Raw genomic sequence first — 25,310 nt, 5'->3', positions numbered from 1 at the left:
AAAAAAAAAAAAAAAAATAAAAAAGATGGTTGGACAAGTACAATTCGCTCAGTTGTATCGTTCAGTCACGATATATGAAGTACGAGTTACGTAATTACGAAGGATAGCCTGGAGAATTTGTAGAATTTTGATATATAATTTCATAGTCGGTTATATTATTGATTTAATTTATGTATAACAAATTATAGTTTCAAAATTGCTGAAATTTTCATAACGCAAACTTCTAAAATTATGATTATATCGAATTTCTAAATATAAATCATACTTCCATCCTTTATCCTATGAACCTTACCAACTGATTACACAAAGCAACAAAAATAAAAATGTAAATATGTACTTACGTACGTCTATGATTTGCTTAATCTAGAACACTTATCGATCGTTCCATTGTCCACTAGATTTCATGTCCGCGTTTCCTCTATACTTTGACAGGATTCTTATTACATTGTTTCAGCGAGTTGGGAGAATTTCGAAATACTCCCATAGAACGCGGTACAGCCCCTCCATATCTCCGGCCGGTGCTTTCGCGCCTGAACCGCACGATTTATACTCTGACCTATGTATAAGCTGCGATTTATGCCCTGTGCACTTCCACTCTACCCATCGTCGTTTAGATCGAGCTGAATGCTGTGGTAATTTGCCACAAGATATCCCGAGTGCATTGTTTTGGAACGCTCGATAATCGGGGCGAAGCCTCGCGGCGGGATTCATATTCTGACTCATCTATGCTCGTTTTGTCTATTTTTGAAAGCTTTGTTTCTCTCTTCTCTCTTTTCTTTCTCCAGTCATCAGTTAATTTAGTATTCTAGATTTGTGAGAGTCATCTGTTCAAATAAAAAAATTCCGGGAGTTGAAACATTCTGTTTACGATTCTTCTCTGAAAGCAATTTATTCGTTAAAAAATTATCGAAATGTTTGTAAAGATATAAGTCCATAGATATTTGGTAGTAGTCGTAGTAATCGAAGAACAGCGATTCGTTGATCGAAAGTTAAAAACGATGGTAACGTAATCGAATCTATAACGTTAGACCGCGTGATTTCGCTAAATTTACTACCGCGTGCTATAATAATGCGATTGACGACGCCTACACGATCCGGTCGATGGTTAATTTACAGGGTGGTAACGTGGTACGCGTTACTAGAAAATAATTCCACCTACGCGGAGGCGGCGAGCGCCAGAGCTCGAGCTCTCGCGAGAGGGTGGCACGCATAGCGTATACACAGTGGCATGGAATCTGGTTTTTAGTGGCCGACTTTTAACTTCTTTTTTTAGCGCCACGGGTGTTGTTGAGGCAAACGAATAACTTTTCAACCGGATCGAATCTCTTAGTTTTTCTTCCTTCTAGCCCTGTCTTTGTGATGTGTATGTTTTCTTAAACTAGCGAACGCTAGTTGGAGCGCGATCTTTCTGATCGGACGTTCAAAGATTTGTTTGAAACTGAGGGAATACAAGATAATATTTATGACACGTGGATAATGTTGTTTGGAAGACAACCTTCTTTCTTTATTTTGTTAGATAAACAAGGGACGTTTCGTACATTTTTAGCGATGTATTTCCGTACACTTGTTTATAAACTTATTGTCTTCCTCGTTTCGTATCACTTGTATGTCGCTCTTTGAAAAACTCTATTGACTGCCGATTAAATGTTTCAAAAAAAAGCATCTGTTGTCTTTTGACCCACAGTATATACGTATAAGGCACAGAAAACGTTAGATTCTTCAGAAAGCTCAAATAGACTACTACAATTTTAAACTCCTCCTTTCATTTCGAAATGTTTACTTCAAGAAAGTGTCGTTTGTTTCATGAGGTCATCGATGATTCATACGCAAACTGTACAGTGTTTCTTCAAACAGAAGTTTGTGTACTGGATAATACAGGTAAACTATAGGAGAAAAATATTTTTCTATCGGTCAAATACTTTTATCTATTTTTACGTAAATATAGGAAAAGAATTTTCCTGCTGAATTTTTTATTAAAAGATATTACAAACTTTATTTAATAAATATATTGATAAACGGATGTTTATGCGTATATGAGAAATTTAAAGATGGAAACATTTACAAAATTCACGTAACAACGCATAAATATGTTAAATATACTGTTAAATGAATGTAACAAGCTTTTGAGATTCCATTTCTTTAATTATCCTCATAAAGGTATAAGTTTATCCAAATATCCACGATCTATTAATAAATATTTCAGAAATTTTTCAAGTATTGGTAAAAGACCATAATAAAATACGTCTGCTTATGGAACGTACGATAGCCAACTCATAATTACATATAATTTAGATATATAATTGATATAATTTTAATTTTTAACTTTAATTTTCGCCGTCGACGTTAAGTCAGTAGTTAATCTAAGTCTACATTAATGTTGAAGAGACAAAACACGCGTTCAGGTACTTAGAACGTACCTGATCATCGCAGGCGAACCACGTAATGCGACCCCAGCTCGGGGCTAAACGCGTATATCAAGTAGCCGGGGAATGTCGAGATTTCCACTCTTTTCTCTTTTCTCTCGACAGACTGGAAGGCTGCGAGTCGTTTATTCGTTCGCCACTGTCCCCGGTAGCAACGAGAGCAGACGAGCGTGTGGCGACCGCCGCTATCAGATCCATTATAAATCCATGGCAGAGCATCCAGCGAAATGATTTAATGCTACACGAGTCCGCGAATTTTATTTTGCACGCCGTCCGCGATAGACCATTTCCATGCAAATACGCGAGCTACACGCGGCCGATTGGAAATCTGTTTTGATGCTTTTGACGTTCGCAAGGGCACGTGTCAGCGAGCTATGTTCGATCCTTTGGTTAATTGTTCTTTGATCAATTGCCGATTAACGGGGACTGATTAACGAGGAGGATTAACGAGGGAAATAGGAATTTCCCTACCCTAGGGAAATAGGAATTTATTGTTGAGAGGGCAAAGGAGGATCGTACAAAACTATTGATTACTTCGAATTAATAGATAATCGTTCTAATGAGATCGCTTTTGAAAAAATAGTAAAACTATTAAAATGTGCGCTATTATATTCTATTTGTAAGATAAGTACTGTAGATGTAGATACTATATAGTACCTACTATATAGTAATGGTAAGTACAATAACAGAACAGAACAGAAAAGTATGTGGTTACTTTAATATTCTACGACAGAAATAGAATTTTCTAAGCAATTAAAGTTTCACTTTAATTTTAATTATGATTACATCTTTTGTAGATGTTATTGTTGAAATTTTTGGTTCTCTACACTTTTCATATTTTCGGTACACATCCCTGGTGGTTTTCCTAGAACCTTCATAAAACTTTGACAATGAGTGATTATATGCATGTACAGCGAGAGTAATAAAAGGCTAAGTAGAGATCGGTGATATTCTCATGTCAGATTTTGCACGATCGTTTTAGCTTTGTTGTACGACATTCCTATAAAAGAAAAACGATTCACAAGTAATCGACAGATACACTTATTTATTTATTCACTTATATATGTGTATAAATATACATATATATGTTCCTGTGTATCATCATAAGAGATCACTCATCAACATTCTGAACCTCTAATGCTATTCCAAAGGAAATATGTATATATATGTACATATGTATGTATATAACATTATTAGAATAACATTAGAGGTTCAGAATGTTGATGAGTTATCTCTGAAAATGGAGAACAAATTTATATGGTGACAGCATTTATTGACCTTTGTGAGATCTATATACGATATAAAGTAGTAAAATATTATGGCTAACAGGTCCTTTATTCATAATTTTTGATGGAATAGTCAAACTGCAATCAACGTCGAATTAACAGCTGTCCTTAATAATCGCAGTTCCTTCTTTTCCTATTTTTAAAATTCTAGGAAAATTAGAATGTGTACATAGTCAAAGCAATGCTATTAAAGGGATAATATAATTTATACTTATCTGTAATTAATATATTTGTTTTTCTCTTCCTGTTTGCATGTGCCAACGTAGAGAAATAACCTGAAACGGCCAATAAATTTCGCTTATTCCCTCTCTTACTGACATGGTCAAATATTTCTTGGTTTTGTGGTTGTGTGTGTGTGTGGTTGGTGTATTTGGTTTTGTGGTTGAAAAATTTTACAACGATGTCCTGGGCTACCTGTATGTAGACATTAGCCGACTAACATGCAAAAGCGAACACGGCGTTCTTATGGAAAAATAAGAACAAAATATAGAATACAATTGTTTATTCTCGGTTTAATTTTCGAGAAAATTGAATTCGAAATTTTAGCGAGTATACTTGGACATGACTAGTTGCGCACTCAACAAGACTAAATAATCGACAGTAGGACATTCTGCATGCGAGAATTCATCCAAGTCTTCGTATGTACATGCGTATGATAAATTTTCAAATTTATTTTTCTCGGAAACAAAACGTCTCGTGAAAAATTGGAAAAATTTGAAAAGAGTAAGAATATGTCTAAACAAATTGTTTTATTTCTTCTATATATATACTATATGTAATAACGCAAATCCTGGGGGTAAATCAGACGATCGGTTCTAGAAAATCGAGTTTATTTTGGGAATAAATTAAAATAAATACACTAACAGTTAATAACAAATTTACTACAAATTTTACCTGGAAAATCGAGGATCTATTTCCTAAATTCTAAATTACCGTTATTCTCTCGTGATCTAATCTATGCAACAGAATGGCTGCCTCCGTAGCAAAGCAAAAGTAAAAATGTCGGTCAGCGGGTAGTTTGAATTCTATAGAATTTACATATATATGTATGAGAAATAATAAAATATAAATAAATAAACATATATACATATTTCATTATTTATTAAATTTTATATTCAGGCAATCACGTCATGTCCGTTTTTACATGTTATTCGGCCGAACTCTGTATAATATGTCCGTTTTCCGGTTTTCCTCAACGAGAGGCGAAATTCACAAGAGTGCTCAAGGGCGTGCCGATATGAAACGAGTAAAACTGCGAATGATAATGGCGCTCTTGAACGTGCCACGGCAAATAAAGTGATTCACGAGAACGATGTTTGGATCAGACTGCCGAGAGTCGTTTACGCGGTTGTTTTAAAATAGAATGGCCACGTGCTGAACGATATCACGAGGCCTTAGGTAAGAGTTACATGGTGGAACACGTAAGAAAGGTACGGAACGTGCGTTAGAAAATTGAAATAGAATTTAGAGGAAATGGGTCGGAGATGTATCGAAAGTCGCGTGTATTTTTCTTCGAGTAAAAATCGTTCGGGAGTTGATTTCTGCAGATTGCGGAAAATGGTATTTTAAAAATGTCTTAGGTAACGTAATGATAGATCTATGTCTATGTACAGGGTACAGTCTTTACAACACGTATAAGCGTGCACGAGGTGATTTTATATGAAAAAATAAGAACAATATAGGGAAAAATTTTGTTCTTATTTAAGACTTAGTTAACGGAAATATCGAGTTTAAAGATTTATCAAGTATACTTGAACATGGCTAACTACGGACTAGATAGGACTAAATAATCGACAGTAGGTCGTTCTACGTATGAAAACAAAATTGAAAATGTAGAATGAAGCTTTTTCCACAGACGTTTTGTTCCCGAAAAAATTCCGAAAAAGCCTTAACCATGTTCAAGCATACTTGATAAATCTTCAAACTGGATTTTCTCGAAAATCGAAAACTAAACTTAAATAGAAAAATCTTATTCCATATTTTGTTTTTATTTTTTCATAAGAAATCACCTCCAGCACAGTTTGTACATGTTATTTGCCCTCACCTTGTATGTAGCTTGTTGTCAATAAGATTCTTTCAAATACTTATACACTACACTGAATCGTCACACAATCATTAATTGTAGACTGTAGTTTAAAGTTACTGGATTACGTTAAATGGATGGAGTTACATAATACTAAAGGTATTTAGGTTAAAATACAATCTGTATTGATTGCGACTACTATTTCTATAGTTCGTCTACTGGTCAACTCAAGTACGTCGTAAATACTGAAGAGTTGAAGTTAACAGCGATCCGCAGCAATCCGTTTTGAACATAATATTTATCATGATATATACTATAGTAAATAAATAGAGTTCTTTGCATCTATCATATGCTTTAATAGCAGGTAAATACTCTGTTTACCTGCGGAAATTTTCGGTTGCGGATAGATTATAACCAGCAAATTGTATTTAGCTCTATACTCAATAACCGCAATGATCGCCGCCAATTCACAGTAGAAAAACAAGGAGAAATTAATGTTTCGCGAAAATAATTTGGTGCCTAAGGTAGTAAGCATAGTTAATAAATATGTATATAAATAAATATGTATATGTATATAATAAATTTCCTTCCTTTCTTCAAGAACTTCTCGTCAAAGATGGATTTCTGCCTGAGCTATATCTATTGATCGTCGTACGAAAGTTTTTGCTCTTAATTAGCTGTTTTCGTAGCTGAGATGAATGACGTAATTAAAGAGAGAATAATCAAGAATCAATGTTATCGAGGAATATCAGCTTCTCTTCCGGCAGGTCTACTGGCCTGCCGACCTGCAATGATTTACTCCGATCGATAATATGATATGCAAATTATATTCGTATGGTAGAGATTGGTTACCCGTACCGCAAAAGATTTAAGCGGTTTCCACACAGAATATTTAAACTGGCTTATGTCGGTTGATCTGCACAATTTGTAGATGTTATAGAATGACGCAACCACGCTTCTCGAAAACTTGATGAAACGGAAACTGTAGAGAATCGACAGGGTACAACGTTCAAGTTAGAATCGATTTGAGGAGAAAAATTGGAATCTTATCTTTTGTAAATAATGACGCTACAAATGAATTTTTATGTTTATCAGGAGAGACTTACGATGTTTGTAAACACTTGCATAGAGGGATATTGGAGTATTGTGACTTTTAGTAGGTATCAAATAAATCTGAAAGTTAATTTAATTTCAATTTCAATCTTGCTAAAGTTAAATTTATGAATTACAGAAATGAATATTATGAAAATTAGTTTTAAGAAATGGAAAGGACGAAGTGTTCGTTATTTAGGTTTCTGGTGTGATGCTTCAGTTGGAATAAATAATAACAGAAAAAATAATTCTTCGTGAAAATTAAGTTGCTTTATGCCTTACATACTTTCCATTTCCATATTGTATTTCCACTGCCATTCTTTCTTTTGACATTTCACAGATGACAGCTGCTTAGAAACAAGATGAGAAAGTGTGTCGCTCGCAATGACATTCTCAATTTAATTTTTACCTGTTTCAATTTTACGCGTTAAACGTTCATGTCTTATCGAGTGAAAAGGTCACTACATCGTGTTGTAAGCACGATTTCAACATCATAAGACTTTGTTTCTCCCAAAGACTTCAATCGCGACACTCGAGAAAGTGTCTCTAGTAAATCCCATGAAAAACATTGTGTTTTTAACTTTCTGCATAAATGAATATTTTGCTGCAGGTAGATATTACTCGAGTCGTAAATTCCCCTTATGTAACATGCTAGCGACATATTCCTTGTCAAAGTTCCACGAATAACTTTTCATTCACAGAGGTAATGATATGTGCTTTACTAACCCTCCACCTGCATACTGCATCGTTTCCGAACAGTAATTTTATGTAACGCTTCAAAGAATCAAGGTAACATGTAACAATAAAAAGTGTTGCATGATATTCTGGAAGCTTGAAAGAGTATTCGAGAATTTTGGTGGATTTTTTGAAGCACAGAAACCTAAAAAAACCTGCATGAACGACCCAGTATGCAGACAACGCGACGTCAGTAAAAATAAGGTTGCTGACGGAGTGTTAGCTTCATGAAAATATATCTCCGTTAATTTAGATCAGCAATGAAATAATATGAAAAACGATACTGTACTGCGTGCAAAAAAAAAGAAGAATAATTACAAAGAGATACTAAAGATACAAACACGCATAAGATATAAAAATACAAATGATATTCAATATCAAGCTCGTTCTACCATTCGACTCAAACAAAGCTACCATACGAGACACAGACTGCTCTCTGTGAAGACTCGCGCGTTTCACTATTCTTCTCACAAATCATTTTCCACGAATCATCCTTTCCATCGAGTTGTAAATCGACAGGAGAGGTTAAAAAGAGAGCGGGAGGGAAGAAAAGAAGAAGAAACAGCTTCTTAATGAAGAGGAAGCCGCGTTGTTCGATGATGTATTCTCTGTATACATTGTTTGCACATCTACGTCTATAATTGCGCCCTGCTGCCTACGCCGATCGCAATATCATCGTCCAGCGATTCAATCCACCCACGTGGAACGTGCTGCTGGTACGGCGTCTAGGCGAGCTTGAAACGATCATATTTTCATGGTGGCACGGGATCGAGCGCTACGTGGGTAGCTGATCTCCATCAAATCAATAATTATCGATACGTGGCAATAATTGTATATCACTGCTTAATACCTGTATACCGTTTCGGCCTTAATAACATTCCACTTACAAATGGACCGTTCATCGGTCGAATCTTATCCGAGTGCATCTCAGTGGCACTCAAATCACTGGCTTTCATTCATCCGGCTGTTTTATTTATTACTCGCTCGCGTGCCCATCGTTTTCCCCGCGTTGCATCGTTACACCCTTGTAATTAACCCGGCTGTGATCGATATTGATTAAAAATATCGACGCAACCGCGGGAATTCATCGAAGCCTTTTAATAATCTGGACACGGGTCGACGTATGTTGGGTGTGGTTAAGGTAATCGTGGTTAGAATGCTGAGAAGTAGTTTCGCAGATTGGAAATTACGTATAACGTAAAATGCAGATTTCATTAAAAGCTTGTTGAATTCAAATGAAATTAATAATAGAATTTAAATACTTGATGTAAATATTGCGTAATACACGTGTAGCGATTCTGTTTTATTTTACCGACTAGCTTTTCCCCGCGATACTTGATAGTTTAATTGTGTTAAGCAACTCTATTTTATACAGGGTGGTTGGTAACTGGTGGTACAAGCGGAAAGGGGATGGATTCTACGCGAAAAAAGAAGTCGAAAATATAGAATAAAAATTTTTTTTATTTCTTTTTGTTTTTTTTTAAATTATAACGAGACCTGATAAAATGCACGCGTACCGAGCGAAAATTCAAAGTCGATTTTCTCGAAAACAAAGCCTCAAACGAAAAATTGTTATTCTATATTTTCGACTTCTTTTTTCGCGTAGAATCACCCCCTTTCCGCTTGTACCACCAGTTACCAACCACCCTGTATAATAGATTTATTGATACCCTATCCTTGGAAACATTATATTTTATAATACGCGAAGATTCGATTTGAAGTTTAAACCGTTTGACTTTTAGATATCACGACGCTTCCAAGGAATAAAATAAGCTCGAAACGTTACTAGAAAGTAATTAAAACTGTCGGAAGCTATCATTTCGTTTGGAACCTTTGATTATACAAATTGTTGATCATGCGTAAAAAAAATTCTACTTCGATCGACATACGTTTAGATCTTTTCGTTAGACGACTGCAGAAGCGAGATACAGGTTTCGAGTAAACTTCTTAACGCCTCTGTCTAATCTATTCTAGATGTTTCCAGTGGCTTGCAAGTAGCTTCACAAATCTTTCTTGTGTGTTTAAGATTGTTATTCTGCATGAATTGCAAAATTTCGATCGTCCGCCCCCCTAATAATTAATCAGAATTAATTATCAGGCTTTGTGCGTTCCTGTGATATTTTTACTTGGAATTACTTCCCGAATAATTTAAAGCTTTTCACGCTCGTTCCAAGACACCCTGTATATTCAACCATTTCGTGCCAACGACGTAGAATTTGGTCATGTCAATTTTCGAAGATAAACCTCGTTAATCACTCGTATCGTGTGCTCCTGCGTTAGACCTTGTTGATAATACATGGACAGGAACGAAGGAGGAAGAAAAGTTGATTGCCACTGTTCTCGGCAATCATTTTGTTCTTTCTGTCCCTTTTCACGGGTCGCTTCTTGGTGCAAATCTGTCAGCACCATAATAGGTTGCGATCCGCTATTTAAAATATCGGCAAATATATGGGCATAATATGCAGATGTCTGCATCACGAGGATACGCTCGTCGTTCAGCTCTTTTCTTCTTCTTTGCCCGATACCGTGGTTATCTTGCAACGCGGAGACGCTATATGGGTTTGGTTTTTGTATTTTCACCTCAAAACGATATAGTTTAACAGGACTTAAAATAAAGCAAAATTTGAAATTATTACATTTATTTGAAGATCATGATACGGAAATTAAACTTTAGAAATCTCCTCCGCCACGACACGCTACAATTAAGATATTTTTCAAAAATTCTTTTAGAGCAACTAGAATAACCATAATAAATGTTCGTTCCAACGATTTCCAGATTCCTTCGCACATTCGTAGGTATTTTCATTTCGATTCTCTGCCTTTCTCTCTCATAATACGTACATACATAATACGATGATAAATAATAAATAACGCACAAGTTTATGTAATTTTATAAACTATATACAGGGTGGTTGGTAACTGGTGGTACAAGCGGAAAGGGGGTGGATTCTACGCGAAAAAAGAAGTCGAAAATATAGAATAAGAATTTAAAAAAATTTTTTTTTTTTTAATTTTTCCATCTAGACAACGATCTACAGTGAGATCCGTTATAACGAGACGTGATGAAGTGCACGCGTACCGAGCGAAAATTCAATGTCGAGTTTCCCGAAAACAAAGCCTCGAACGAAAAATTTTTATTCTATATTTTCGACCCCTTTTTTCGCGTAGAATCACCCCCTTTCCGCTTGTACCACCAGTTACCAACCACCCTGTATAATCTCGATAGCGGATTATTAATTCTATCGCCGGGAAATGATTGTTACATATCGTATATTTTTAATGAAAACACGAAATTCCACAGACACATGAATATGAACGTTATGTATCGTCTGTACAAATTTATTGCAACGGCAATGTATTGCAACAGTCTGAAGAATTGGAATGAGCATATAGCTTGTACCAAGCATTACTCTCCATTTCGAGTCATAGTTTACGCTTTGCAGTAATTGAAACACGCCGAAACGCTCGCTGATAGAGCAGAGACGTCTGCGGATCGGGCAAAGCAGTGACCGCGAATCACATTCGACGATAACTCAGAAGAAGGCAGGGCAACATATAATGCTGCTCTGTATGTTTTATGTATGAGAACAAGATTACTCGGGTACCACCCACTTACTAAGTGCTACTACGAGCCATTGCTGGTACAGAGGAGCGAGATACCGCGCGCTTACAGAACAAGAGACAATACCGATCGATCTTGAATCAATCGTTTCGCAACGATCGAGATTAATAGCCAAGCTTGTCGAGCAAATGCTTTCTGTTCAACAAGCTTCAATTTTGCGGCTGTTATATAGATACGTGAAACGTAATTGAAAATATCTCAACACGGTTCAAAGGACTAGATGATTCATCTCCGGTATATCTGTTTGGAAGATGTTTTGCGTGATATATCGGAAGTTGACGCTTTACGAACATTTCGTTCGGTTAACACATTCAGTGCGGTGCACTATGCGGTATACATACAAAAGATGTATATTCATTTGTGGAAAGTGTTCGTTGCAATTATCAATAAAGAGAAGAGAAGCCAATAAATAGATTTTTTTGCATTTATATTTCCCCTATAGCATTATTTTTTTAACTGCAAACAGAACAGAGATATAGTTTGTTCTATTTGCACGAATTTATATAATATATCTACATGTACAGGGTGTTAATAAATATATGGGATATTTTTGCAGAGTCGATTCTAAACATCGAAACATGAAAGTGCATGTGCAAAAATTCCACGTTAATAGCAATCTAGTTTTAGACAATCATAGTGTCTTTTTTTTTTATTTATTAATATTTACAAACAATTCTCGCATTGAGAATTTTCAGTAATTTTTTCTGGCGTGGCGCAGTGACATGGTTAATTATTTATAATAAGTTAATACTTGTTATAGATAAGTATAATTCATAAGTAAGTGTTATATTACCAGTACTTGACATGACAATTTTACTTAGTTGGCAACACCGGAACGCAACTGAGTGTCTTAATACCTGCTCATTTGTTCGAAATTGTAAAGGATAACTGTCGCTTACCTGACTGTGTATATTTGATGTGGCGAACCCTTATCTATTTTATTGATTTTCTGTCCTCAATTTGTGCTGATTTTCGTGGAACATAAGGATGCAATCGAGTTGATCCAAAGGTCAACTATTCGGAATATAAATATATAATAAAACCAAAAAAATATAAACAAATATATTTATTTATTTATTTATTTATTTGTTTATTTATTTATTTATTTATTTATTTATTTATTTATTTATTTATTTATATTTTGTATTTTGTAAATATTTTATATTTATTTATTTACTATAATTCCAAAAGACAGAAAATTGGAAGAAAATTTTCGCAGAAAAATTATATGTGCAATTAAAAATTATGTATCAGTCGCCTGGATGAAATTTCATAAATATGTCGAGGACCAATCGCTAGTGTCCAAATGACGACCAATAGCCTTAGCTTTCCTTAAAATTGGAAGCTCATTGGCTATAGTACTTAGTTTATCGCATGTGTTTGTCAGGTATAAGGAGCTACCCCCACCATAGTAAATAGGGGTAGTTGAAACCTTCGAAAATGTAAATAGCAAATTACACTTAGACAAAACTTCACTTAAGAAGCATCTGTCTTAAGAGTAAGACTACAGTAGTCTTTACACTAAAGTGTCATACTGTGTTTTCAAACAAATCAGTTTTTTAAACAAACCTGTGCATTCCTACGAGAAATATTTCTACTCATGGCAACAGAAAACGCAGGAAATCTTAACAACGTTGATTATCAGGTATTTATTAGAACATATTAAATATTAATATAGTATATTATCCCTTTTAGTATAACTAACTTGCAATCTAGTTTACACTATACTTGGTAACATTTTTTTCGTCTAATTTCTAACTGTACGTTGATTAAGCAAGTGTCCGGATTCGTTTGAGTAACAATTAACAGCGTTCAAACAGAATTCGGTTACACAAACTATAGCAAACAATCAAACTAGACACTCGAAACTTGCCCGATTTTAATCTTCAACATATTATTAAAACCTCGACCACAACACCGCGAATTCGACTTCTTATTGACTGAAATTTGAATATGAAATGTTGTAGATGTTAGCGATCTTCGACGATCCCGTTGCATTGTCGCAAATGGAGAACATTCTACTTAATGCAGAGTTCTACGGTCTTGAACTACCCAATACGGATGAAATTCAAACATCGCCAACAGTGGAGGACTATAAGGAGGTCGAAAATGATAACGAACACCAGAATGAAGTTTATATCGCGCCCAAGCAGAATAAACAAAAGCACGTTTTCGCAGTACCGAAAATCTACAACTGCTTGTACTGTGAGAAGCGATTCTACAACAAAAAGGCGATTCGTAAACATCAGCTGAAACACGCAGAGGAGCAACTACGTTGTACTCGCTGTGGTCTGCGAACACATAATATCGAAATTCTTCGCCGACATACTATATACTTTCATTGCATCCGTTACAAATACAGCACAGTTGGTACAGCACCAATATAGGAATAATTTTCAGTTATTTAGAATCTCAATTAATGGATCTCGATCCATTGTTCATATATTTTAATCCTTCTATAAAAATTATACTAAACGTTTTAGTATTAGCGATTCTCGTTGGTTTTTAAAAGAAAATGTTGTTCTGTCTGGAATTTTAAATATTTATGAACGTTTCTATATGTATCACACCACAGAAGAAAATGTAATCGATAATTGAAAGTTATAATCATTTTTTATATCATAAACTAAAATAGTCCGGTAGAATTTATTGTTATTCAGCATTTATGCTATGTTTAGACTTTTCGATTTACATTTATATCTATAACTTGCCTAAATTCAATAATTATTGTGGTATAGTAAGTAGAGTCCAGTGAAGCATTTCGTACTAAACCATCTTCATGATAATGTAGTTTTTTAAAATCAAATATTTTTGTAACCATCTTTTAAATAAACAATAGTGTCCTACTTAAATATTAATTTTACACTCTCAACACATGTGATTTAAAGTAATTAACAAAGAAATACATTTTTTGCTCAAACTATTTTATATTACTCATATATATTGTATATACATAAAACTGCTGATGTATTTTTTATAATGTTTGTAAAGAATTCTCTTTAATAACAGACATTTTCTCAATATTTCATTCCGATTGTTTTTTATTTCGAAAAAACGAAAGAAAAGTTATCTTTGTAGACTGAATGTGAAAAGAGCCTATGCAACATGCACGTGAATCATGTTGAGTAATTTGAGTCGGAAAACAGACAAATAATGATAACTGGTAGAAATCCGAGGCTCTAGTACTTCTTTAAAAGAGCTGATAAAATAAACGACAAAGATGATGTCGATATTTGTAACATTTGAGGATGTTTAAAATAACTGACTTAACAAGAAAAAATTCTGATTCGTAGCTATTGACAAATTGAATAATTTTCTATAAAATAAAACTTAAATAATATTGAAAATTCATATTAATGTTTTATTTACTACAGTTCTTGGATAATATTTTACCAAATCGTACTTCATTTTAGTTACAAAATTTCCTAATACTGATTGATTGTATGTTTTAATTTTATCGCGAAGGTACCTTTTTCTGAAAAAGTTTTCTCTAATGCAACGGGGGCGTGCTACGCTTTAAACGTTAGCCAGCAAACGTGATACAGTCGAAAAGGGGTTGATTCTAAGAGTAAATCGAAGATATAAAATGAAATAATCGATAGGAAGAACGCAGAATTTAAAATTGTTCGTGGGGTGACTCATTTAAGGAAAAATTGAACATTCTTCATTGAAAATTCTTAATTAAATACGTATAATATTTATTTTTCTGAAAACGGGGCCTTAAATAAAAATATCCTAGTAGATTCTTTTTATTTATTTTAGTAGATTTTTACTTATTAATTAATTAATTTATTTATTGAGATAACTTGTCGTTGGTTTGTTCATTCGCACCTGAACGCTGAGTGGTCAAGTTTACGCAAGCTAAAGTAATTTCTAAACTCGATTTCGTCAAAAGCATGAAATTTTATTCTCTATTTTCGATTGACGTTCTCGCATAGGAAAGTCGCTGTTTGATTGATTATTATAATAAAATTTGTAACCTTGTTCTAAATTATGTTAGGGAATTTTAAAAGGCGCAGGAATTTTAAAAAGTAACAACAATTTTCTACACAAATTTGTATCTTTATTTCATTGAAAGTTGGAACAAACAGAGATACATCATTTTATTATGCACAATAATATATTTAATTCGAATAAATTCTAAAATGTACTTAAAATGTCTAAAAAACTAACAATGTACAGTCGAACAGTGTCTTTATTATAAAATATATGGACGTTCTAAAATTAAAAATGTTAATTCATCCAAAGTTGCACACGAAATTGTAACATATCTTACAACATTTCGCGACTCTAATTTACCAATCCTAATTTATTAAAAAATAAATCTCCAAGTGGACAAAAATACCCACACACCCTTTATCTAACAGTCTTGCACATGATCTATAGTATATAACAAAACAATTTGTGTTTTTTGAACCATAATTTTGAAACGAATCCTCGTTTGCATACAGAGCACCAGTGGAGTTTCTTCAGTTGATGAATCATGTGTCTTCTGTAGATAGTAGGATGAAAAAATACTTTGCGGCAGTAATAACACTGATAAGTCTTGGGCTTCAAGAACACGAAGTCTGATTCATCTTTCTTTGCCGGGGTATTTTCCTGGTTTCCGGGGATGTCTTTCTGGTTTCCGGGGGTGCCTTTCTGGTTTCCCGGGGTCTCGTTCTGGTTTCCCGGGGTCTCGTTCTGGTTTCCCGGGGTCTTTTTCGGGTTTTCCGGGGTGTCTTTCTCAGTCATTCTTGTGTAAAACAGATGATACATCGATGACGTTATGTTGGCGATATCTTCTCTGTGAATTCTGTCCATTCTTTTGTCTTCAAGATGGTTCTGTTGTATCTCCTCAAAGTCGTTCAGTCGTATCGAATAATCAAATCTTCTCGTTCTCCTTCTCTTTATCATGAAAGAAATAGCCCTTGTGTCGGCTAATGGCAGACTCGATCTGACTGGAGGCACGTTATCCCTCTGTAATACAAAAAATATTTCATTGTTAATTATTAATATTAATTCGAATGTTTAAATAATTAAGATTGAACAATAGCACTTACTTCTCCTTCTGGCCACATCTTCTTGAAGTTGAATTCATTCAAACCATGCATTTTTGCAGTTTCTAGCAATACTTGACCAGACTTGTAAGATTGATGCACGTCGAGTTCAGCTGGACGAGTTCGTTCAACGTACATATTAAATCAAATGTTCAAGTTGAAATGAGCACATATCGGCTGTCAAATGTTCTTATACAGATTCCTGCCGAATTGCTATTGGTGATTACCGAATGACATTGGTTTCATTGGTGGTTTAAGGGTTGCTACTAAGTTTTGCGAATGAGGAGACTAAGCAGCAAATCCTTGCCCCTGCTGCAGTACTGGAGGGGATACGCAGGTAGGTGGGGCAACAGTTTATATGTGTCTTGGAAGGTGTTTTAGGTGACGTAGTAGTAGTCTCGTGTCTAACAAGCCTGAACCGACATTCCTTACCGAAAATTCTATACTGATAGAATAATGACACCATCCGTATGAAATTTATTAAACATATATGGTTTAGTTACACGATTGCAAGATGTTGGAATAAATTTATATTCATGCTGCACACAGTTTAAAATTTGTTAATTTATTATAAACAAAAAAAGTTCTTGTAGTGAATATTAATATACAATGCAGCACACATTCCATTCTACAAGGAGGAAATAAGGAAAGCTGCGTCCCTTTGTAGCATATTGTTAGAACTGGTCAGCATCGCCCCTGACAGAGAACCCAGTGTATCCCATGTTCCGATGATTATTCGCACATCCATTTTACAGATTTCAAACTTATCAAATTTTCAATTTTCTAAACTTTAATCAAATTGTTTAATTTAATTAATTGTCGATCGACATTCCAATGAAGATCGTTTGCGCAAGCTCTGCTCGCTCGCAAATCATTCATATTTATGCTCGAACGTGCGACGGCTAATTGATTTTTGAACAAGGCAAGCAGCAAGTTGCGATGCTAATAATTATTGCAAATCGATGGACGATCGTAAAGTCGACGAACCGCGCCGATAACGAATCTCGCTCGCGTTAATGAAGAAGTCCTCAGAGATATATTACACGCGTAGACACGCGTCGCATCCAGTACACATGGTCTTGATAACGATTAGATTCGAATACGTTTGATTACATACTCGGTTCGATGACTTAAGTACCAATATCGCGTGTCTTTCTCTATGTCTGTATCGAAATAGCGATGAATGTTAATTGGAACGAATGTTTATGACGGAATATTGACGTATTTGGTGGATAAAATTAATTTGTGCCTTTTGGACCAAGTATTTTTCAATTATGGATAATTTATATGAGAATATGGTATAGCTAATTTTAAGAAGGGAGTTTCTTTCGTCGATAGATATTGTTAGAATCTTGTAGCGACGATAACGAGTTCGTTTGGATATTTCTGTATGTTTTAGGATCGTTTTATCTCAATTATTATCTGCTATTGCTATTTTTAAATATAGTTAAAAATATAATAGACAGAGAATTGGATAGCTAGTAGATGTGGAATAGTAAAATAATAGTAAAATGAAGCTATATGCTGATGAGTATTGTTAACAGATTGCAGCACAATTTATAATATTATTACCACTATCATATATTGTTATATTCACAAGGGATCGAAATCGTAGAAAAATTGTACGTAGAAATTTTGCTTCGCATATAGGGAAATATTAGGTAGCTTTAAGGAAATTTTCTATGTAATTCTGTAAGCAACCAGACATTACCGCAATTACAGACATCTGCATAGATAAGGAGATTAACGTACGCTGCTGAGCTTCGTGTAATGCCACGTAAAATTTAGTCAGCACGGAGGAAATAAGTAAATCGCGAAGGGATTACATTTATGGAAGTAGAAATCTCAGGAGGAGAACAGCCGTTTCGATTCTTTCTGATACTTTATAGCATCGTAGAAGCAAATAGATTTTAAAATGCAAACAATCTACGAGATTTGAAAGCTGCACGGGAGCTTAATGACAAATTCTAAATTAGAATGGATAGACAATAAAAGCTAATGGTCCAAAATTAAATTTACATACGAATTAACTATTATTATTAATTATTATATTTAAAATAATTAATTCTTGAATAGGTAAATAAATAGGTAAATAATAATTTATAAAAATTTATAAATAATAATTAAATAGGTAAATAGTAACAAATAATATTTCGTACAGTATGATGTACAAAAATATTGCGTGTAAAATCATTTTTGTTCTTTTTACAAGAATTATATAATGGTTGGTCGGACGGGTGATAAAGTTTACGGTGGATTGTTTAAACATTTTTATTGGAACACGGGGTATTGTAATTGCTGCATATACTTTCTCTAAGCGATAAAATGAACATTACATGCAACGTAAGAGTGACTATAAATTAGACATAAAATTGAGTAAAATGTATGGTTATCGTCTCGTGTTACATGTGTTTCTACTTGAAATAACGCCCCTTTATGGTACATAATTGAATGTACCATTCGCTAAAATAAATGATCAATAATATACCATAGTTTCGGTTTAATATATTTCATCGCATAGGGCGTATTTTAGGAAAAATATATATGAATTTTGATTGCAAGATCATTGACATACTGTTTGATTGAAAGTAACTCAGCAAAGAATGACCTATATCGATACACATTGTTAAGAAAATCGTAAGGCGCGAAGCACGAACCGAAAGCTCGAACGTCCGTTCGAACGATCGCCGTAACCAAGCAACCAGCGGTACAATGCACGCTACGCGTGCTATAGCAGCGACCTTCTCGAACGAGCCTGCGAGTAAGTACAAACGTAAACCGGACGAGTAAACACGAAACAACTCGTGTGCAAGAAAGAAACGAATGGCGAAGCGAAAACAGATGCATCGAACAGGAAATACAGAGAGAAAGAGAGAGAGAGAGAGAGAGAGAGAGAGAGAAGAAAAGAAAGAAATTTCAAAGAAGAGGAAGAAGAAAATATCCACGAGACGAGAACGACACAGACGAGTTTCAGAGCCTGGGGGCGAGATCCGGCCGACAGAATTTTCCGTCTGGTGTAGAGGACGATCTAGGAATGCGCAGCGAGAACACTATTAAAGCACGTAGAAGGCAGTGGAGCTCGTAGATAGATCCTCTCCACGGCAATCACCTGCTGGGTGGTCTGACGGATCGCCACCGGCCATCTCTCGTGTAACTCCCTCGTATGTTCGTATTAAGTCATTTTGCCGCATGATCGTCCAGCCCTGGCGGTGCTTCGTTCCGTCAATAAGTCCCCGGAAGGATGAACCATTTCGAAAGAGATCGAACTCTTCATTGTGAGAAACCATCCTGTCGTCGCGTGCAAGTCGATGGTTGACTCATGTTTCTTTTACAAATACCTGTCAACGTGAATGATATACAGGTAATGTTTTAAGGAAAGGTCCTGAGAGAAGGATCAGTGCGGTAGGAAATATGTAGGTGTAGGCCAGTATTTCTTAAACTATTGTTATAGGATTTGCCGTCTACTACCGTCATAAAACCTCTCAGTAGGAAAAACTTGCCCGGAAATATTTTGAAAGTATTAATTTTCGTGTATGTGTTCATCAGAGATAATGACCACCGTTCAAACGATGCAAATTGTAATTCACAGCAGACTCTTTCTGATTGAAATGTTGTATTTGCATAAAACTAGAATTGTTCATCGGTCGATGAATAATAGATAAAGATAATAAAATTTGTAGATAATTTTTTGAAAATTAATCATTATTCAAAAATTGTCAAATAATGTATTTTGCCTCGTTTAAGTAACGAACGACCTATTTTTAGCTTTTACTCATTAAGAAGGTATGCTCAGAAAGTTTGGACATGCCACTATATTTTAGTCTACAGGTACCCTAAACTGTACTGTACACAGTAAGAAAGCAATTATAGTTTACAACTTAGGACGAAATCTGTTCTTTCGGAGCCTGCAATATAACTCCCTCGAAGGTGTGCTATTATACTATTATTATGCTATTGCAAGAATAGAATATTCAATGCTTTGCAGGCACATTTGAAAATTCCAAGTGTAGTTGGATAATCCCGGTGTAAACCTCGAAGCTTAAAACTCATTATACCAGTTGCGCATAATTTCCGAGAAATCCTTCATAAAAAGTGATGCATTTTTACGACATATGTCGGATTATTATTATTATTATTTCCATAATAGTATCATTATCGTATTTATTATTTATTTTTATACTTATCTATAATAAGTTATAAAATTAGAAGAAATTCTCGATCATCTCCTGGTATGCCACATTGTACAGCCAAAAATCGCCTATGGTGTTGCTTCGCTTACTGGGAGTGCCAGACGTTTCGTAATGGGTTAAAATTCGTGTTTTTAGTGGCAGATGATGAAAAAGCAGAGTATGCGTAATATAGGCGAACGTGTCGACGAGTCGGTTACAAAGGATCGTCGACGGCTCGTTAAAAAAGGGTAGATCGTGGTGTTTAGAGAGATTCTTGATCGTTCCATCGCCAAGAGCTGCGTCTGAACAGAGGCTCGGATTATGGTCTAAAATTTATGAAACGCTTCTGATACCGTCATTACTGACTTATTGTCCGACAAATTTTCGCTGCCCTTGCGAGAAAAATTTGTATAAAAGACCTTAGACTGTTATTGTCTTAAACCATTTCTAATTTTAAGCTATTGTCGCGATCTATTTATCGTATTATTGTTGTTATTATATTACATAATTTGTTATGTAACATATCACTTAGTTTTTAAGTTTTCCAGTTAAATTATAATTATTAATTGATCGCTCAATTATTCTTTTTTATTTTCTTTTCTCTTTCATTGTACTAATGGGTTTATATATGAGGTGGTATAGATCGTGCTAAGTGCTGCACTCTGCTGGTGTATATGATTTTCTTCCAACCATCCGGATCGCTGGCTTCTTCTCCTCTAGGAGTCGTGAAAAACGGTATATATGTATATATACATGGATGCCAGACTTTGAACCTGGGCCTTGAGTGTTTGTAGCTAATTACACTAATCATAGCGCTACCTTCCGAGCTACAAACTGTTGCAAAGTGTCGAGGGTCATTGCCTATATATATATATATATATATATCGAATAAAATAAAATCAAATAATGAAACAACCACATTTGCGCTATCTGCACTATCCTAGGAACCAAGCATTAGTCATATAAACATTCTCGCGAATACGAAAGATAATAGTCTCATTGGAAAAGGCAGTCGATCGCGAAATTATGCGAACGTACCTGTTGATGATGTGCTGGTACGAGCGGGCGTAATTACTCTCATTATCGAGTCAGCGTAGTAGGAATGCAGATACACGTGGGCGCGAGTGGAAAGAATAGAAAAAGGAAGAAGAGGCGCGTTCGTCGGTCTTGACGTATTTATCAATAAGTTTATTAATGACACTAGCGGCAGAATACTGGATACCCGATTGGACGCAAGGCTATATAATTACTGAATTCTACACGAATGAACGCAAATTTCTTGGTCGCTAAGCGTGGGCTCCTTCTTTGGCAACCCTAATCAAGGCGAGCTCTCCTCTGAAATCATTATGGCAGAACTAATTCGAAATTGAAGGATTAGTGGAACTTTCTCTTTACATTGTTGTCGGATGTCTGTCACGCTAATTAGAGGGTATAAAAGAAAATGTTGGAAGTAAAAGTTTATGAAGTTTATCTATTTCTTGTTTTATGAATAAAATAAATTTTATTTTGTATTCTAAAAACAAGAATTTACTAGAATTTACACAATTAGAACGTAAGAAAATGTGAACAGTTTACAGCTAGCTATGTCGTTTATGGGGGGTTATGCGATTGGAGTTAGGTTCTATTCTAAAGAAATATTTTAGAAATGTGTTTTTAAAATCTGGCTTCATAAATAATAGCAAAACTAAATCTTGTTTTTAAATTTGTATTAATATGTGCGAGGATTTTCTTTCTAATCTGCTAGGTACGATGCATAGTTACTGTAGCTCATTCTACTGACTCGTTCGCTCACCGTTAACTTTTTCATTTGTCTTGCTTCACATTTTTCTTGTCCTCACAACGTTTTATAACAATGTTAACAATATACGGATAGAATATATAGTCTTTATTTTTGATACGCCAGTGTCAGATATCAGTTGTTGCTTTTCGTTAAAATAAATATATCATTATTAGATGCTTTTTCGAACATATCGATCGGTATTCTTATAATTTTCTAGTCTTCAACCTGAACCTCAAGATGTAGCTTCAAAATAGAAAACGTAGTGCAATTTGAAAAATTTGAGTGCGAAAATTGTGACCTTGGTCTATGTATCGTGCCAAGCTTTAAGGGGATATTCTGGTCTAGAGACATAAACTTCGGGCGACTTTTGACGCTCTGTACAAGCGAAACAAAAAATATTTTTGCTATCCTCCTTTTTAGCATTTGTTTATTGATATTTCGAGATTATGTAAAAAATTCATTGAAAAAAAAAACTCAATATCTAAAAAGTTATGAGCTGGCAAAGTGGGTGCTGCCAAAAAAATGGGGTGTCGTGGCGTGCACGATATCAACCCTTCTGGTCATTTGAAACAAAAAAAGCGAACAGATTCTTAATTAGTATGGATGCCGCTATCGTCTGAATCTTGGAAAAGTCAATACAACATTTTTTCACAAAATGACGGCCGTTTGAAAAAAAAATTTCTTATTTCGCACGTTTTTTTGACAATTCCGAACATTAAAAAGATAGTAATATTAATGATTTTGAGCTGAGCGTGGTCCGGACGATAGAGGAGTATATAAGGGATATTCAGACAAAAATTTAAAATAAATCTGTTCATTAGAACTTGAGATATCGTGTACGCCAACTCGAAAAAAGTAGTCTCGAGAAAAACGCATTTAAAGTTTTGAGACAAGTTTACTCGGAAGAAGATTAAAAAGGAAACACCCAACAGACCTCACAGAGGACATAACTTAACATACAAATACTCACCACACTAAAGAAATAAATCAATCAAATTCGAAGATGGTATCCCACTGGGGCTAGCCATCCACATGTTATATTGTTATACCACTAAGCTACAATATGTTACAAAATGTCCTACTGGACAAATTGTAAAATGTAAATAAATAAATAAATAAATAAATAAATAAATAAATAAATAAAAGTTTACTCGGACGTCTACCGTCTACTGTTCATTTGTTCTGGTCAGACCGAAGCAGATGCTGCGTCACAGAAATGGCTGTAACTCATAAAATAATTGAAATTTTGAAAAATCCTTTTAAGAGCATATTCTTGAACGTCTAAATTTTGAAAATATGAAAAAAATTTTTCGATTTTTTCAAATTTCTGGACCAGAATATCCCCTTAAAATATATCACACTCAATTGTATTATTTATTAATTATTAAAGTAAATTATTAACGTTAAAGTATATACATCATATTTTTAAGAAAAATTATGTTAATTTAATTATCAAAAACTTCATTCCAATGTGCTTGCGTAGAAAACAGCATTAAAAATCAGCGTCTGAATTCTGCCGTAAGGAGAAACAGCTCAAAATTCAGCTATACCTAAGAGATTATGAAAATATAAATATCGAAAAAGGAAACAGAAAGTAGAGTAAAAGAGTTTTATTCGTATTTCAATATTTTTCAAGATGCATACCGATGTATTCGATTTTTAAATATTATTCATTTTCCTTCTATTCTTTCAGGTGAGTATCACTTTTGGTAACGTTGAAAATCTACATTGATCACACACGTGCACGACCTTCTGAGTAAGTGTAATTTTTATTTTTTCTTATAATTTTAGTTTTTAAAGATAAAATTAATGAAATTTAAATTTAAAAATAGAAAATATGCTCCTTCGAAAATTACTTGTGACCTTGGTGAAGATCGTTAGTTTTAATGAGGCAAACGGTCAGAACTATAGTAAATGACGATAATTCTTCAGGTAGTCTAGGACTTTCTCCAAAGAATCTTTTCTTCCTCCCTTTGACTCGTAAAATCCACTAAAGCATGTTTATCACTAGTTCACGAGCAAGTTATGCTCGTTTTAAAGCGTATGCAAATGAGGAAATTAGGATGCGTTTGACAGAGTTTCGTTGTAGCAAGTATTGAAAATCTAACCAGTGAAAAGAAAATGATGCACAAAAATCGCGGTAAAATAAACAATTTCATAATAATTATAATTGAATAATTCGTGCATTCAAACTTGTTTTAAAATATCCAAAGTTCTGTATTCTCTTGTGAAGCTACTACTTCTCTTTGATCTGAAAGAAAAAGCGGCAAAAATAAATATTTTGAGCAGAAGCAAACAATCGGTTGAACAAATTTCAGTTTCATATTACGCGTTATTACGTAACACTGCGTAATATAAATATGCATCTTAAAGAAACATAACGAACGAAGTTGTAACAGCGAATGAATTGAGTTTATGGGGCAAACGTTAGCCTAGTGATCTTGAAAGGGCACGTACACAGCTTCAGACACGGCCGACGAAGAGGAACAAGGCATTCTTTGATCGTATTCGCGTGGACATACGTCGAGACTAACGCACTTTTTCCAAGATACGTCCACGTACAGACATACCTCTTCTTTTTTTTTTTTTTTTTTTAAAGCAATCTGGTTTTAGTTGCAAGTTTGTTTCAAATTATCAATACTTTCTTTTACAATCTCTTTAATGAAAGCCGAAACATATGGAATCTTCTTTCGTTATTTATCGTAATTGTTACACCAAGTAATATTTTGCATCTCGAAATCTGTGATAAAATATAAGGAGATGTACTTTATGGAAAAGAATCTTTTTTATCAGAAAACAATTTCAACCACGTATTGCGAAATGTAATTTGTACGCTACAGTACGATAAGCTTGTACAATACCGGAAGATCGAACACGGAAACCATATCTGCCGGCACCGCCTCCTTATTAATGAAATCGTATGATCAACCAAGCCCAGCTTTGGTACGACCGGTACTTATACGATATAAAAATTAATTCCATCTTGTTAAACGACCCACGAAGTAGTCGAAGCTTCTGTCTTCTAGAGTGATATCGATGCACCTGCGTTTCACTCTTGCTCTTTCCTTTCTCTTACCCTCTGCTACATCCTACGAGACGAAAACACCATCTGTGAATCCATATCGTCGCTCAAAGTAGTCG

The 25,310-nt window shown here is 34.7% G+C and overlaps 1 protein-coding gene across 3 annotated transcripts in view; it reads left to right on the top strand.

Moving 5' to 3' along the window:
* Nucleotides 1-25,310, top strand: part of LOC126869857 (laminin subunit alpha-1) — a 199,866-nt gene that overhangs the window by 109,153 nt on the left and 65,403 nt on the right. The window lies entirely within an intron of this gene.

Source organism: Bombus huntii, chromosome 9, assembly GCF_024542735.1.
Source record: "Bombus huntii isolate Logan2020A chromosome 9, iyBomHunt1.1, whole genome shotgun sequence".
Taxonomy (NCBI): Eukaryota; Metazoa; Arthropoda; class Insecta; order Hymenoptera; family Apidae; genus Bombus; species Bombus huntii.
This window is presented reverse-complemented; position numbering and strand designations above follow the sequence as displayed.